This window comes from Neopelma chrysocephalum, unplaced genomic scaffold (assembly GCF_003984885.1).
Source record: "Neopelma chrysocephalum unplaced genomic scaffold, ASM398488v2 Primary Assembly neopelma1_61c, whole genome shotgun sequence".
Lineage (NCBI taxonomy): Eukaryota > Metazoa > Chordata > Aves > Passeriformes > Pipridae > Neopelma > Neopelma chrysocephalum.
In genome coordinates, this window is record NW_020897718.1 from 215,896 (window position 1) to 232,404 (window position 16,509).

At 35.3% G+C, this 16,509-nt stretch overlaps 1 protein-coding gene across 1 annotated transcript in view; it reads left to right on the forward strand.

The window, feature by feature from the left end:
• Positions 1–16,509, forward strand: part of TTC27 (tetratricopeptide repeat domain 27) — a 132,329-nt gene that overhangs the window by 79,558 nt on the left and 36,262 nt on the right. The gene's annotated exons all lie outside the window — the stretch shown is intronic.

Here is a 16,509-nt window from a genome sequence, read left to right on the forward strand (position 1 = left end):
CCACCTGTTGCTAAATTGAATAGATGAAGCTTTTCAGCTGTCAATAAATTTGAATAAATGAATCTTTTATGTCATAAATATTACAAATCTGGAGATAGGTGTCCCAAGGTGAGATAACAAACCATGTTTTGAAATAGCCCCATACCGGTAGACAGTCACATTGTCCAGCGCATATGCCAAGTACTACAAACTAGACTCTGCCTTATCTCAAGGCAGTTGTCTGTTCCTCCTATGTTGTAGTTCAACTGGAACTTGACAGTGATCGTTGTTCTTTTTTTTTCTTTCTCCATTCTTGTCCTTACTTCCCCCTTTAGTGAAAAACAGAAAGCAAAGCTGATGCAAGAAATCTTTGAATCTAGTTTACAGCATTGACTGCTGTTGTACCTTCCCCCAAAACAAACTGATTTGGGAACTATAAAAACAGTGTAATCACAACAGCTTGGAACTTAATGCAGACTTACTATTTTGAAGTATATGCAGTTTCTCTGCAGGTTTTGCACCCTGTGCAAATTGCTTTATGACTATTGTTCAGCAGTGGCAGTATCAAAGCTAGCTAACTGGCTGCAAACAGGGAACCTGCATCTATACAAGATGCAGTTGTCCTCCGTGGGGGAGTCCCCACATGTATGATTGCATGAAACATGTGTCTACTGTTTTGGGGCCCATGGATGCTATATTGATGGAGCTGTGACAAAAATGTCATGTAATCTGATAGGGAAGGGGGAACCTTCAATGCAGAAGTCTTTGGGAGAGGGACTACAACTACTTGTCCTGTTCCTAACTTATATAAAGACACTGTTTAAAGCTAAGGTCAGCCAGATATATTTGGCATTTGAGACAGCAGAGTTAAAAAGACTGATGCTGCACTGCAAATAAATAACCTGTAGGCATACTAAAAAGGGGGCATGATGCTTGTGTGAAAATGGGAATGTTCTTTCCCTGAAAGCCAGATAGGCTAGCCTGTATCTGAACTAATTTTTAATGTAGAGCTATTATGTTGAATTGATGGATGATACCAATATTCTTGCTTTTGCAACAGAAAATGAGTGGTCGTGTTTTAAATCCATCTTTCACAAGTAAGCTTGTAAATCTAGCTTCTACAGACCTTAGGGGGAGTTCTGCTTACACCTTTTGAAAAATCATAGAAGTAACAATCAACAGGTGAAAGAGCTTCTTCTTTGAAAACTAAAACATTCAAGAAGGTACACTTGCTTGATAAGGATAATGCAATAACTATAAAATTATATTTCAAATAGGTAACATTAAGTAAAAAATAAGTGTAAATGGCATAAAGATCATAAAATATACCTAGTACTTTTCTGAAGATTTTGTCTTCTCTCCCTGGTGGCCTAGTGGTTAGCATGCAGGACTCTCACTGCTGCAACCGGGGTTTGACTCCTCGGTCTCCCGGGCAGATGGAACCCGTTAGCCCTGTGAGGCCATCCATCTATGAGAAGGTCACTCTAAACAAACCTACGTCCTGAGGACCTCACTGCCATTGTCCAAGCTTGCTTGGCCCCGGCAGATGAACCTTAGGATTAAAGGGTGGGCTCAGTTCAGCGCAGGCTGTGTCTCACCTAAAAAATCCATTGCGCAGGCTGGAAAGGTAAAAGACCTTTCCCCAGATCTTCGTTCGCGAAGACTGGCCATTATTATTGTCTTCTCTAAGTGGGCGCTTAAGTCATTAACAGGTTTTAACATTGAAACCCATATCCTAGGCACTGACACTCTGTAACTTTGGGTTCAATATTTGTCTAGAAGGGTAAGCTCATAATTTTGAAAGTCAGTAACACTGCTGTGCTATTAGAGACATCATTTGTTTTACCCTGCTTCTTTACGTGGTAGTGCTTGACTAAACATTCCGAAGGGCAGTTGCATTGGGATGCTCTGAATTGCCTGGTACACTGCTTGGCTCTCAGTTTTGAACAGAAAGGAAATATTATGTAAGGCGCTCCTGAATCCAGTTATCTTCTACTCATGACCTTGACCTCTTTTGTGCTAATTTTGATATCAAAATGCTTTATATTTCATTTGGGATTGTTGGACTCATTTCCTCTTGTGTGCTTTTCTTCCCCACCCAGCTGCAAAAACCCTATTGTAAGGAAATTGAAGCTTTTTTTAGTAAAATTACTCTGACAACCTAAGTGAATATTTGTTTCTTAGTTGTTTTCGAAGTGAAATATACATTTGTGGCACCTGATATAATAAACCAAAACATCCACTTTAAGAATCTAGTATGTGACTCATTTTGAAAAAATACGGATGTGCACTCTTTCAGTACGTTAATCAACTTCTGCCCCGGCATACTTCCTTAAAACTGTCAGCATCATCTTGCATCCTAAAAGTTCACCTTGAGTTATGCAAAAATTAAATATTATTGGTAGTCCAGTACCTCAAATTCTTTTGTATAGATGCCTGACAATTTTTTCTCTCTTTCCTCTCATCAAAGAGATTGTATGAGTGAAACCAGTCCATTAGATTCAAGAGGTAGTTTCTTCCTCAGTAGTTTTGGAATTTGAAATCATTGCAATTTGAATGACTTTGGATTATGATCTTGCTTAAAAATGTAGGGGATACTTAAGGAATAAGTTTAAAGGGAAGAGTTAATTTGTTTGCCTGAGGACAAGGTAGTAATAGAGTGGAGAAGAATGAATTGCCAGAGTATCATAAAGAAAAAAGACTGGGAAATGTTGTATAAACAGTAGCTTTCCAGTTTTCCAACATATAAAATAGAAAAAATGAAACAGCTTTAACTGGTTTACCAATGAATTACACTGGACAACCTTTTAGATAAAAGGTCTACTAGAGTTAGGCAGTAAAACAAGTGTAATTTTTCTAAATGCTCACTTTCTGAAATAAGGTCACCAAGGAGTGATAAATGATTTTTTTTTTTTAATAGAATAGGAAGTGTAGAATAACTGTTTAAAATTGATAATTTAGCTGAATTGTTGAATGTTGAATCCTTAAAAATGTTGATATCTTTTTATACATTCAGTATCTCTATTGATTACGCAGTCACTACCCTGTAGAACAGCAAAGTTTTAAAGTCCAAGTGATAACACAGTTAAGACATAAGCTCAGGTACAGAAAAATTGATACGTTCAATTAATGTTTAGATATTTCATTACAAAATGTTTTAAACTGCACTCAGAATCAGTAATCTCAGTTAATATACCAGCAGGACATGTTTTGATGCTGAGGTTTAAAGACAATTGGATGAATGATCTGTTAAAAATCACCAATGAAGTATCTGGAATGAGAGTATGTTGAAAGGGTAAAGCAGCTATGCAGGTGCAAAGGTGTGGGGTTTTTTATAGCTCAAGATCTAGTTTATTCAGAATTGAGAAACTCCTTGGGAGCTGATAGGACAAGAAGGCATGTTTTTTGTGTTTGCTCTATAAAATTAGGACTAAAACACTGATTTTTTTCTACTAATTTTAATGTGTAATCAGAATCTATGTATTTCTAAGATATCTATAAGAAAGGAGCAAATTGTAAATGCAAAACTTATTTTGATAGTGGCATTTTGGTTACAAGGCCTATAATCTACTTAATTTGGATCATTATGTACATTTGCTTTATTTGCTAATCACACTTCCATTTCCATCTAGAAAAGTCTTAAAACAAGGGCGAGTTAATGTCTTTATTTAGGACAGGAAGAAGTGCCATTTATCATTCTCTAACATTTAAATTTAAAATAGCCCAGGAATTTTATGCTAAAGATACTTGTCTTAAACATGTTTACATTGAATCCTTATGATTTTAAAAAGAGACATAGAAATAAGGCTATGTATAATAGAAGGACAGTCTGATTCTCATTGCTGGTGAAAATTAATCTTTTAAAGGAAGAGAACAGAAGATGCAAATTAAAAAAACCCAACCAAAAAAGTGAAACAAACAAAACCCCACCAAAATTATTTGCTGATTGAAATAGTATATTAATTGAAATTGCATAAATTTATAATAGTTCTCTCTGGTTAATTATGCTTCACCTTCAATGACACAAATGCGTATGCATATTTTGTTTGATAAGGGTAGTAGTCTATTAAAAATATGGAAACTACTCCATAAAATGGCTTTTTGAAAGCTAAGTTAAGACAAACAGAATGAATTTCGCATTCTTTTCACATTTTAATAATTTTCCATACCAATAAAAATACATGCAGAGCAAGTATAAAATGCCCTCACCATGATGGTTTTGCAGTTATCATTCAGTAGTGGTAATCAGTTTATTACAGGAAAGAAATTAAGTCAGTTAAGTGAAACAAAGCAGTTCTCTTTGTCATCTGTTTTCTCCAAGGAGTCTTGCCCTGCAAAGCCTGCCAAATGCATGAGTTTTTCAACATGATGAGAAGGCACTAAATGCATTGATTATTGTAGTTCAAGAAGTTCCAAGGCCATGGTGAACTGTCCTGCAAAACACAGAGGATGAATTCAGGCCTGAAAGACTAATTCATAGTCATGCATGAATAGCACCTTCTTATTTAATGAAATGAAACAAAGATGTCCAAAACAATTGCTGGGAAGTAGTACAGTAACAATGAGACAAATGTTATTGATAGAAGTGTTTATATCTGTGTGTTTTTTAATATTTTGAAAGTGATCCAGCATTGTTCTGAAAAATTCTTCCATTAGAAGGTATTTTAGGGCTGCTTTAACCATTGCAGGAAATGAGACTGGAAACTGCTTTTAGTTTTAAAAGTATTAAAAGTGAATGAATATGGAAATAGTGGTTCTCTAATATTTGCAAAAGTTGGAAAAGGTAATAAGTCAAAGCCAGCTTACTAAGCCCCAATAACTAGTGGACCTTGCTCTTGTCTTTATATACTCAATAAAGAATGAATGGTCTGTCAGAAGAACTTTTCTTTTGATACAAAAATATTTTACTTCCTCAGGTCACCATACAAGCTCTGATTTTAAGGGAAGCCAATGTGTTTATTGTCAAAGGAGATTTTCAGTTGGAAATTTGATAAAAACTGAAAAGAATTACTCTCAAGTGTTTAGGGGCAAGAAAGTGTTTTATAGCTAAATCGGAGTATAGTCTGAGAACAGTACATTGGAAGCATTTCACTTTTATTATGTAGGTCAATAGCAGACATAATCAAGGAGAATGCTTTAGAAAATTTGTTTCTTGAACACTGGTAAGATTTCAGCAGATCAGTTTCTGCAGCAAAACTATGAAGTATAAGATGTGGATTTGTAATCTTTGACCTTGAGAATATGGATTCACACAAAGTCAGGTGAAGGGATTTGTAAAAAAGTCATTAAACTGGTGACAAATCCCTACAAGATAAATGTAGAAATAGTGAAGGAAAACAATGCTTGCGGAAAAGATAAAATAGAAAAGAATGGACTATTGTGTAAATAACAAGGGAAAATGTTATTCTTGATTAAATGATTGTATCATTTACAAAAACATGAACTAATTCCAAAAGTGAAAATGTTCATGCTTCAAAATTAGTTTGTAACTGTGATGCTGCAGTGGGGAGTGAGGACTGCACAGATCAGGTCGGTCGGATGGTTAGAAAAATATATTTAATATGGTGACTGTTGTGGTTTCTAAATGTTCAGAGGTAGAAAATTTTGGGAATCCACTATGTAAAGAATCAGTTGATTAGAAACTATCGTACTAGAGTCAAATTTTGCTATAGTGTGTGCTGGATGTAGGAGAACTGATTTTTCTGGCCCAATTCAACTAATTTAGTTCTTGTTCCAGTTATAGTTATGAATTGAGGAATATATTTGGCTTCTGAACTTTCCAAACTGATTTAAGGGCCATTGATTCAAATGGAGATGTATGGAGAGTTCTATAATGATAAGATATTGGCTCTTTTTAGTATTTCCATTTGCTTTTGCAGTTATCCAATTTCTTCATAGTGTTACTGTCTGTCTGAATATTGTAAATGATAGTGCTGTAGTTTTGAGATAAGACTTGAGCATTCTGACAGATGTGGAGATGTTTTTGTAAGCAATATGACCTACCATGCCTGAACTAGATTTTTAAGTGGCATAAATATTATTGTTTGTAGCTGTTATGCACGTTGACATGCTATACCTGCCCATTTTTCCAGATACTGATCTGTGCAAACATTGAAGTTGCCTAGAAATAGAAACATGTAGTAAATGATTCTACCACAGAACATTTCTGCTTTTTTCCATTTTCCTCTGTGTGAAATGCACGCAAGCTGAGGCCATTAATAATGTTGCAAGTTCAGGCACTTAAAAGATCTAAAATGCCAAATTATAGTGTGATCTTAAACTATTTCAGGAGCTCCCAAGCTGCATCTTGCCATTTCCTCTGGTCTGAACTCTGCCTTCTTCCCTCTGGTTCTCCACGAGGGGTGCAGGCTGAGACTCCTGGCTCATGTTCTTCTCTCTCCTAGAAAAAAACGGTAGCAGAAACTAGGTGGTGGCAACTGACAGTGAAAGAGTTAATTTGTCCTTCAGTACTCTTCTCTGGCTCAGGTTAGAGTACTTCAAATAATTCAGGGTGACTGAAAGCAAAGTGCTGTTGCTTTGGCAGCAGCCTGCTACCTCATCCTGAAGATCTGCAAGAAAATTGCCTCCAGTGCAAGATTGGTACTATTAGAACTTGCAGCTGATTGTCCTCAGTTAAGTAATTGAAGACTGTCAACAGATTAAACGATGTACATGTTGCACTGATGTCCCTTTGTTTCTACAGCCCCTGGTTTTGTTGGGCATGATTTTTAGTATGCTGAGTCCAGTCCTTTTGTGAAGAAGCAGAAGATCCTTTGTTGTCCAATCTCTGTCTCTCAACCTGTTTGGTGTGTGTGACCAGCACAGACCATAAGACTTTGTCCAACTCAGTGAAAATTCTATTTTGGTCTGTTTTTTTAATTGGTTATGTACCAAACATGCTACACCAAAGACTGCTATATGATTGTGGAAAGAACTGTGTTTTTGTGGATTCTTCCTTTTTTAAAAAAGAACTGAGTCTTCAGGGTAGCTTGATATGCTTCTATTTTAATATGTCGTTCAATCAGGCATGGAATATTTAATGCATTTAGAGTGTTTTCATTTTCACTGGAAATTGAACTGATTTCAAACCAGTTGTTGCTGAAGATGTTTATTTTTTCTCTTTGGTGAGTAGATCAGTCATTAACAGAGAATGATAAAGAGGGCCGTTTGTTTTTCCCAGATGTATAGAGAGCTTTCCAGGAACATGTGAAGAACTGGATTGGGTGTCTTTCAAGAAAATACATATATTGAAAACAGACTTCTTCTTTATATGTGACTGCCTTTCTTTGAGATAGCTAAAGTTTAAACACTTTGCCTGTGTGTCATATTTCTAATGGACTTACCATCATACACTGTATGGTTGTTGGGTCAGGCTCAGCTACTGGAAGAATGTGTATTTCCTGCCAAGTAATTTTTCAACAGAAACTACTGGGTATTGGGCAAGGTTTCACTGCATAGGGAAGCTATTCTTAGGAAAAAGATATTTTTTTTGTGAGAAAACAGTGGGTGTCCTAAGATGTTATCTGAGACATTCTGATTCAATTCAGGACAAAAGTAACTGAATTTCTCTTCATACTCCTGTCCCTTTCACTAAATAATTAAAGATGTTCTTGAGATTTTTCAACTGTATGAAAATATTTGAAAAACAGGTATCAGTAAAAGAGCACTTTGCAGGTGTAAAAAAAAAAATTATATATATATAAATTGGCTATTTCTATTACTGCAAAAAGAGCAATTAAAGCAGCTGAATATCTATGGTTTCAGGTTATAGGTGTCTAGATAAGAGTAGACAATATTCTTTTTCCTCTTTCCAGGAATCTAAGGAAATCTTAGTAACATGAACCAATTATACTTGGTGTGACTGCCAGTAAAAAAATTCACTAACTTACATCAGTGGATTTTGGTTTGTGCTGTGTTTTTTTCTTTGATTAATCTATTTGTGTAACCAAATACCATCCAGTCACTACATATAGGTAGGAGGAAGCTGAAAACGTTTGCATGCTTGCAATTAATAACAAGGTCTTAAGAACTTTTGCTCTAAAATTCTTTAAGTATTTGTTGTTTACATTCTTCAGAAATTACCATCTAATTCCTAAGTTCTAAATTTTCTCCATATAAAAGGTTTTTTGTAATATTTATTAATAGTATGTTTATTTATGTTTTGCGATAAAGCTTGAGTGAGGCTTTTTCTGCTACTTACAGGCAGTGTCTCTTTTTTTTTTTTTTTTTTTAATCGCTTGTGTATATATACACACACTATTGCACAATTTACCACAAGCAAAATGCAAATGTCTGGTATATGGTAGGAAAGATCACAGTACAACAGAACAGATCGTTCCTGGTAGAAGAACAGTCAGAGCTTAGGTGACAAGCAAGTTCCTCCTTTGTTGAAAAATGGACACGACCTTTGTTTTAAAGAAGTTAACTTGATTATGCTTTTAAAGGGAATAACAGCCTTAAATGCATCAAACTTGAAACATGTTAGAAAATTCTGTAGTTGTAATCTATCTTGGAGAGAATATTGTGTTATTCTCAGGTTGATGCCAGGTGCTAACAATGAAATCAACCCTGTGCACAGAGGCCACAGAGATGGCTGTCCTGAAAAAGCCTCTACTGCCATTCTTCTCAGCCCAGAAACTTAAAAGTGTTTGGTGAGGAATTGCTGATGCCAAATTTCTTTAGCTATTGAGGGGGATAAGGAAATAGGAGATAGTAGTGGAGAATCCATGTTCTGTATGCATGCTATTAGTACTTACGCCCTTAACTGAAGAATCCATCAAAATAAGCTGCTAGGAGATTACTGTGTGGTGAGTAGTGCTGAATCCAGTACAAGAACGTCTTATTTTTACAGATCAGATAGATTTCTGTGTCTAGTCTAGGGTGGGAAGGGAAAAAAAAGCAAAGTATTAGCTAGGGAATTAGTCTGTTGTTTAAAAAGGGATTATGCTAATTTGAGATAATATGCATAGAAAATTTCTGGTTTCATTTCAGTTAAAGGCAATCAGTGCTTTTCCTTCTGTACGTAAAGCTGCTAGAAACTGGAGCCATTTTCTTGTGTCTTTTTTTAAAAAAATGAATAACCTGGGTCACTGGACATTGTGATTTCTTTCAGCGTAGTGGTTAAATACAATCAAGAATTTTTTACCAAAGCATTGAGCAAAGTAGTTAAAACACTTCTTTCAGTGCAAATAGACTTAGGTTTGGAAACTTGCATCCTAGAGTCTTCTCCTTGAATGTTTCAGTTAATTTTGTTTCAAGCACTGCTTGTTTCTATGGTTCCAGAGTTGCATTACCTTGTTTCTGGGTTCTCTCTGTGAAGCATCCAGACATCTTTGCAATTCCTGTGTTCCAGGCACTCTGTAGCCCTTCATTTGCAATACAGGTTAGGCAGTCAGTGCTATACAACACTGTCAAGTTAGCTTTAACAAATTTCAAGCCACTTGTTAGTTCCTAGAGAACAGTGTGATACATGGTCCTCTGGGTGGTTTAAGTGCACACACCATTTGAGGACAATCCTAACAAGCAATAATGGAAGAAACACTGAAAGGGTGACTTTGCAAAGGGAGCAAAACACAAGTCTTCAAGGCTACAAGATTTTAATGATCCCAAGACTTGTATTTTAATGAGGTGTAAAAAAGAGGGTAAGATTTTTGTCCTTTTAAGCACTGAACTTCTTGCAGAGTTCTCACAGAACATTTTTATCCTCCTGAGAATGTGAATAATGTAAAATCTCCAGTAAGTAGAGCTCTTCATCTTGGCATCTTTGCACAATGTGAAAAATGGTCATTTTGAGTTTACATGAATCAGAAATCATAGTTTATAATAGTGATCAGTGTAATAAATTTTCCTCAAGTATTTAATGTCATAATTCTCCTTTGAAAATTAGATAAATGAGTGGGAGGTTTCTTCTTGATGTTGAAATACATCCTTGCTTAATAGTTTATGTTGTGTGTTTGGATGCCTTAATTCTTGACTATTCAGAGATTTTCATCATTTAACAGAAATATATAATCTGTGAGCTTTTAAAAGGATAGCTCATTATTTCCCTTAAGTCATTTTAGTTTCCAAGCAACAAAGTCCTGTCTGAAATGTCAAAGTGCTGTTTTGAATAGTGGTTGAATGTAATATGTCCAAATGAACTGGGTTTATATCTATTTCTCTGATGATAAATTTGACAATCAATAAAGTAATCACTATTTGGTCATAATCTCTGTCATGAGGTTTAGGCTAGACCAGAAATTATTCTCTCCCATTAAGCAAAACTTCACTGCATTGTTATATGAAAGCTGGTTTTATTATTTCATAGTTTCTGGCATTGCTTCACTGGTAGTTTAAGTATTTTGACCACTGGATTTTAGAAGTCCATGTATGCCTCAGTTTGTCCCAGTGGTCTTGGTTGCAGGAGCTCTTGGTTTGACAAAGAGCTGTTGAAACAAGATTGTTGCTTGAAATGTAAATATGGAGGTTTACACTTTTTTAAAAGTAAGATTACCAAAGGAGTGTAACTGAAGATCCAATTACATATCCACAAGGTACTAAAATAGTTATAGTACTTTAGAAAAGCTTGGAATATCTGATCTAATTCGCATGAAAGAAAATTTAGAAAATCCTAACTATTCTGCATATTTAATTATCTATATTTGTCACCTGTTTTCTAGTATGTATACAGTTTCTGAATTTTAGACACTGTTTATATATGTTTTCTTCAGGGATATAATGCAGCTTTTATTTGTAATTTTCCGTATTTATGTATTTCCAAGTCAACTGTTGTGGAACAAGGCTGTGGCAGTTCCTGGCGTAATACATCCCAAATTAAACTGGGGTGTAGTACTTTCTTGTGCAGCATTTTTCAGGCTTTATTGTTAGAAAATGTAATTTGACAGAGGACAATTTAAAAAATAATAAAGCCAATTAATGCTTTAAAGCTTCAAGAATTATTTAGGTTTTCTGTTAGACAAGTATTTTAATATCACAACCTCCAGAAGTAAATATTTTAAAGCATTTAGAATTAAGTCTTAAGCTGTGTGAAAGTTTGAATTAATTTAACAATGTATCTTTGGCAGTTTTACAGACATCTGTAAGTATTACAGGGTTCACAAGAACTTATTGTTGCATAAACTTTAAAAATGCCCACTTTTTGTTTCATTAATACTAAGCAGTAGAAACTCTATCTGTGAGACCAGGTTCTGTGGTAGGAAATCAAATGAGCTTTTTGATTTTTCCTATTTATTTACAATTTTTAAAATAAGCTTATGAATAAAGTAAGACCTTTGTAATTCTACAACCAGAGTTACACATGTAGTTGCTGTTATTTTTACAAAGCTTACTTCTACATTGTTCTTGAGTAAATAACATAGGTGAGCTAAGTTCACTTGGGGCTAAACACCTGCTAAATTGTTAGAAATCATGGTAATGATGAGAGGAGACAGTAGGATTGTTTTCCCTACAGGTGTGTTTTTATCTCTTGGCCCCTTTGTCTCCAAACATCTTTCTTCCAAGCAGTCAAACAATTACAAGTGTGTCATCAGGCCATCAGGCGCTTCTGTGGCTGACCCATAAGCCAAGATCCAGCCAGGCAGTCCCAAAGCTGGTGTCCTTACTTTGGCACTTAGAATGATATATAGGTTGTATAAGTACCTATAGGAACAGCTAGACTACACGAGCAGTAGAGTTGTGACATCAACTTTCTGCTTATAAATCATACAGAGGTAATGTACAGAAATAGAAGGTCAAGGAAAATGGAAACAGTTATTTAGGCAGAGTGGTTATTCAGGCTGATTTGTGGGATTTTCAGAAGGAGTCTTCAGACTTGGGAGAAATTCAAGAAAAAGGACCTGAGGATCACAAGAGTATCATGAAAATGTGTCTGGAGTTTACATATTAGAAAAGCCTGAAAGGTACTTTTCCATTCTTCCTCTTCTCTCTGCTGGGCATTAAGGTACTATTTGGGTAGTACATGCTGGACCATGGCGATGGTGGGAAAGTGGAACACATGACAGTATAAGTTTCCTTTGGCATAGATCAAGCTAAACCCATGTCAGATATGGTAAAAACAGGTAAGAAGTGGGGCATCTTAGGGTTGATTAGAGGAAAGCAAGAGCAGAACAAGATAATGCCACAGTCACCACGTTGGCTGAGATTAGGTGATAGAGAAACATTGTGGTTTATGGCTGTTGTGAGCTTTCATGTGGAAAGGACTCTTTGGTGGATGATCTCCACTGCAGTCCCAGAGCTATTAATTAGGGATTGGTTCTGGCAGGCTGACAAGATCTCTAGACAGAAGCAGAAGACTAGAAAAACTTGTCTAATCATTCTGCCTATAAAATCACAAATAAAGAGGAATGTCAAATATTCCAGGAGAAATCAAAGGGCAGGAGGGAATATAATATGCTAACAAGGGTAGAGATAGTGGTACTGGTAAATGCATAGCAAGTAATCAGGTACTAAAGTAGTAAAATGTTTTTAAATAGGGTGTGGTTGGTGGGAAACAGCTGGATACCTGCTTAGCAGTGGGACAAGACAGGAAAACAAAATAAACAAGCTATGATGATTGACACCATCTGTGAAACAAGCAGTTGTGCAGATGAAAGAAATGTGATGGAAGACTTGTGACTGGAACACGAAAACTGGAAATGTTCTTGCTGAAAAACATAGGTAAAGGGAAAATTGGTGCAGTGTGTTACTGATATGAAAACCTGGGAGAAAGTGAGTTGAAATAGCATGAATAAAATGCTGTCTATAAGTCAAGACTGTTTTGAGGAAGATGTTTTATTGCGGCTAGCAGTATTAGCAATATTAGGTTTGGATATGAGTAGGCCTATCCTCAGTGTTCTTGAGGTGAGAGATCCAGATGAAATTAAATAGTTGCTGCACAAGCAAAAAGGTCTTATGCTGTTTCCAAGAAGTTTTTGATAAGTAATTAGTATATTGCTTTTTTCAAAAGACAGGCGTTTGGGGCTTTTTTTGTTTGGTTTGGGGGTGAATTTTTCCCTAAATAAGCTTGAATCAGGAGATCCTTCAAGTGAAATGTATGGGAAAAATGTTTGCATATAGTTACAGGTTTACATAGTAAGGGGCATTTTTTAAATAAGTAAACTATTTCATCTGGAATAAACAGATTAAAAATAGAAAGAGGGATGGGAAAGTCTGCCATTTATTTACCTCAGATCCAAACGGACCTGAAAATTATATTTTAACAAACAGGACAAAATCTTGTGGGAAGGATTTCAGACCAGTTGGATGAATAACAAATTTAAAAGCTGTACTGTAAGTAGATTGAAAAATCAAATGGCGTTATGTCATAGAAAACGACAACTCTGAGAAACCTTGAGGGTATAATAGTATTTTCAGAGATTAAATACAGAGATAGGGACTGGCTAAAAAGAAAAAAGATCTAACTCTGTCAGCCACTGAAGATAATGGACTGGATGAAGAGACTGAAATTTAGTCAGACTCAAAAATCAAAGCTGATATTTTGTCATTAGGACCACTTAGTGGTGTTACATGTATGTTGAACATAGAAGCAAAGCAAGGATGTACAGTGGCAATGAATGTATGGGAATGACATCCACGGTGGGAAAAATCCTTTACAAACTTCATGTACTTTAATCATGGACTTCAACCAGCTGAGTTTGATTAGGAAAATGATTAGACTGAAGTTGATCAGAAAAATAATAAAAATGCTAATGTGATCATTTCAAATTAACATCCCAAACAGGCAATACCTATTGTACTACTTAATCTCGTACCAGAGTATGAGGTGGCGAGAATGAATTATCCTTTCAAGAATGACTTTTCCTGCCTTCATGTGGCAATAATGTGATCTTTGCTAATGATATATAATTCCATCAAAACTATCTGGTTTTGTTGTTTCCAGACTGGATTAATTGTATCTCTCTACTGTGATTTTTGACTTAAGGACTCGTTATCTCTGACAGCTCAAGCCTTGGGAAAAGGGTGTGTTACATGGTGGGAGAGAGATCTGTGAAGTTAAATGTTTTTAAATGTTGCATATGGAAGAACTGATGTATCATGTAGAGTTGTGAATTTTAGTTAGTTTCTGCTGTATTTCTTTTTAACAACTTTTAAGGCAGGAGTTTGAGTCTTAAGTTAAACTAAGGCACAAAATCTTACATCTGACTGTTGCAAGTATTTTGTATTTATGTAGGGTTTTTATTACATGGTATTTATGTTGAAGGTTATTAATGGAAAAGAATGCTCACTTGGCAGTGCTCTCTTGTTGATTGTATTGATTTATTGTTCTATGATAAGATATTAGCTGTGCAATAATGTTAGGATTTTCGTTTTCTTGCCACTATACAACACAAATTTTATCTCTTCAAGCATAATTCAGAAACATAGAATTCAATTTTTTAATAACTTATTTTCTATACTTCATTAGTAGGATGAACTGTCAGAGCTTTTTTTTAACCTATTAGAGAGTGCATGGATTTTAATGGCTTCTAAATTCATTGCCACTTACTCTTTTTAAGGAATGTGTAATATTCATATATTCTACCTACACTTTCAGTTTTTGTTAGAACTCTGAACAGAGTACTTGTTTTGGGAAGAGGGAGAATTCTACTTGTTAAGTCATATTCTCCTACAACATGTCACTTACATAAGGCTTTTCTGCTTGTGAAGTGTAAAAAAGGTATGGCCACAAATTTTCCAATAAAATACATTGCTTTTAAAAAAAATTTTTCTTTGAATTTCAGTTTTTCTTTTGCAACAATAGAAATTTAAAAAGGGGGGGGCAAAAAGCTAAAACAAGAACAAAACATTTTGATTGACTTAAAACATTTTTTGCCTTCCATCTCCTGGTCTCCTCAAAAACATTGTTCTGCAGGATGTATTTAGGATTTTCTGGCTTTGCTGAGGCTTAGAGTGGTTATTATTTTTAAATTTTTCAACTTTATTTTACTACTTTGTCTGGTCTCATAAAATAATTCCCCAAGGAATTGGATGATTTTTCAGTTTAATTTTTGTTGCAACAGAGTGTAGAAAAATGTGCTTCTGCATAGCACTAGAACATTTCAGCAGAACTAAAAAAGAAAAATATCATTTTTTATGTAGTTTGTGTTCAAGTGAAATCTGTAATTAAATAATATTACTTTAAAAGTTTTATTTTAATCTAACTCCTTTTGGATTGCCTGAAACTGCTTAAAGGAATGTGATTTTGTTAGTCTGTCTTTTTCCTTACTACAAATACACCTTAGCCATTTTCTTGCCATGGGTTTCTAGATAATCTTGAGAAATAGGTCTCTGGAGATAATTTTATGAAAAAGAATGTGAATAAGATTGAATATTTTAAATATTAGTATTTAAAATTGGGAGGTTAAGCGTGGATTTAAAGCCTCAATTATTGCTGTGTGTTCTGATTTTTTTCCTTATTAAAAGCATGAAACCACTTAGTAAATCCCATAAACATCAATAGCAGTTACAAGATGCTTAGCAGTTTAAATCACGTAATTGATTTTAGACAGCTATCATTAGCATTATTAATATAGATTGGGTAGCCAACAGTTGAATTTAGAAAGAGAGAGAGAGAGAGAGAAGTGATCCTGTACATTTTTTTCCTTTTGCTTGGGAATCTTTGCATTCACTTACAGAAAGCTCAGAAAATTCTGACAACCTGTCTAGCTCCTTCTATAAGTCTTTGAGTTATAAGCAAGTCTTTGGTAAGTTAATCATGTGAAAGCAAGTAGCTTAATATTCTTTTATTTATACCTGTGGCCTTCTATTTGCTAGCTTAGTGATGACTGGCATTTGAAGAGAGTTTCTCTCTTCTCTTAAAATGTCCAACCAACTTTCTGGCTATAGCCTCCTTTAATACTGTATTTTTCTTGCTATTGAATTTTGATTTAAATAACTTCTGCTGCCTAAAAGAAAATTCAGGGAGAAAAAACTCCGAGGTAAATTAGTTTTGAAGGTGAGATAAGGAAAGGATTTAATTTGTGCCTAGGCATAAAGTTTACAAGATGCACGTGTGCCCCTCTGTTACCGATGTTACAATTTATAATACTGCTTGTCCAATCCGAGGTTCTTCCACCCTTTGACTTTTACCCTGGTCCACCCTCAGTCATGCCCCTTGGGAATTGGGGCTGGGGTCTCTGAGATGCCTTCTTCATCAATCTCCATCTTCTTCAGGGCACAGGAGGCGCACGTTCACCCAGTTTTTGACTGTATTCTTGCGGTTCAGGCCAGGATTAGATATCCTCAAACAGAAGAGGCCTATCTTAAAGAGAGACTAAACATTTCTACTGGAATTCAGGGGATATTGATATGGGGAATGGGGGTAAGAGGGTTGGGGAATGTGTGTAGTTACTATGCTAAGAGTAAGGGAAAAAGTGCTGCTGCTTCTAAATCTACTTCTACTGTATAACTATTTATAAAACTTATAAAAATTAGAAAAATCAAAAAAACAGATGGACCTTAAGGCATCACTTCATAGTGGGTTTTCAGAGAAAAACTTAGTGGTGCAGTTTTGCTATGTGAAAGTTACCATTCTCTTTCAAAGAGCTTCAGAAC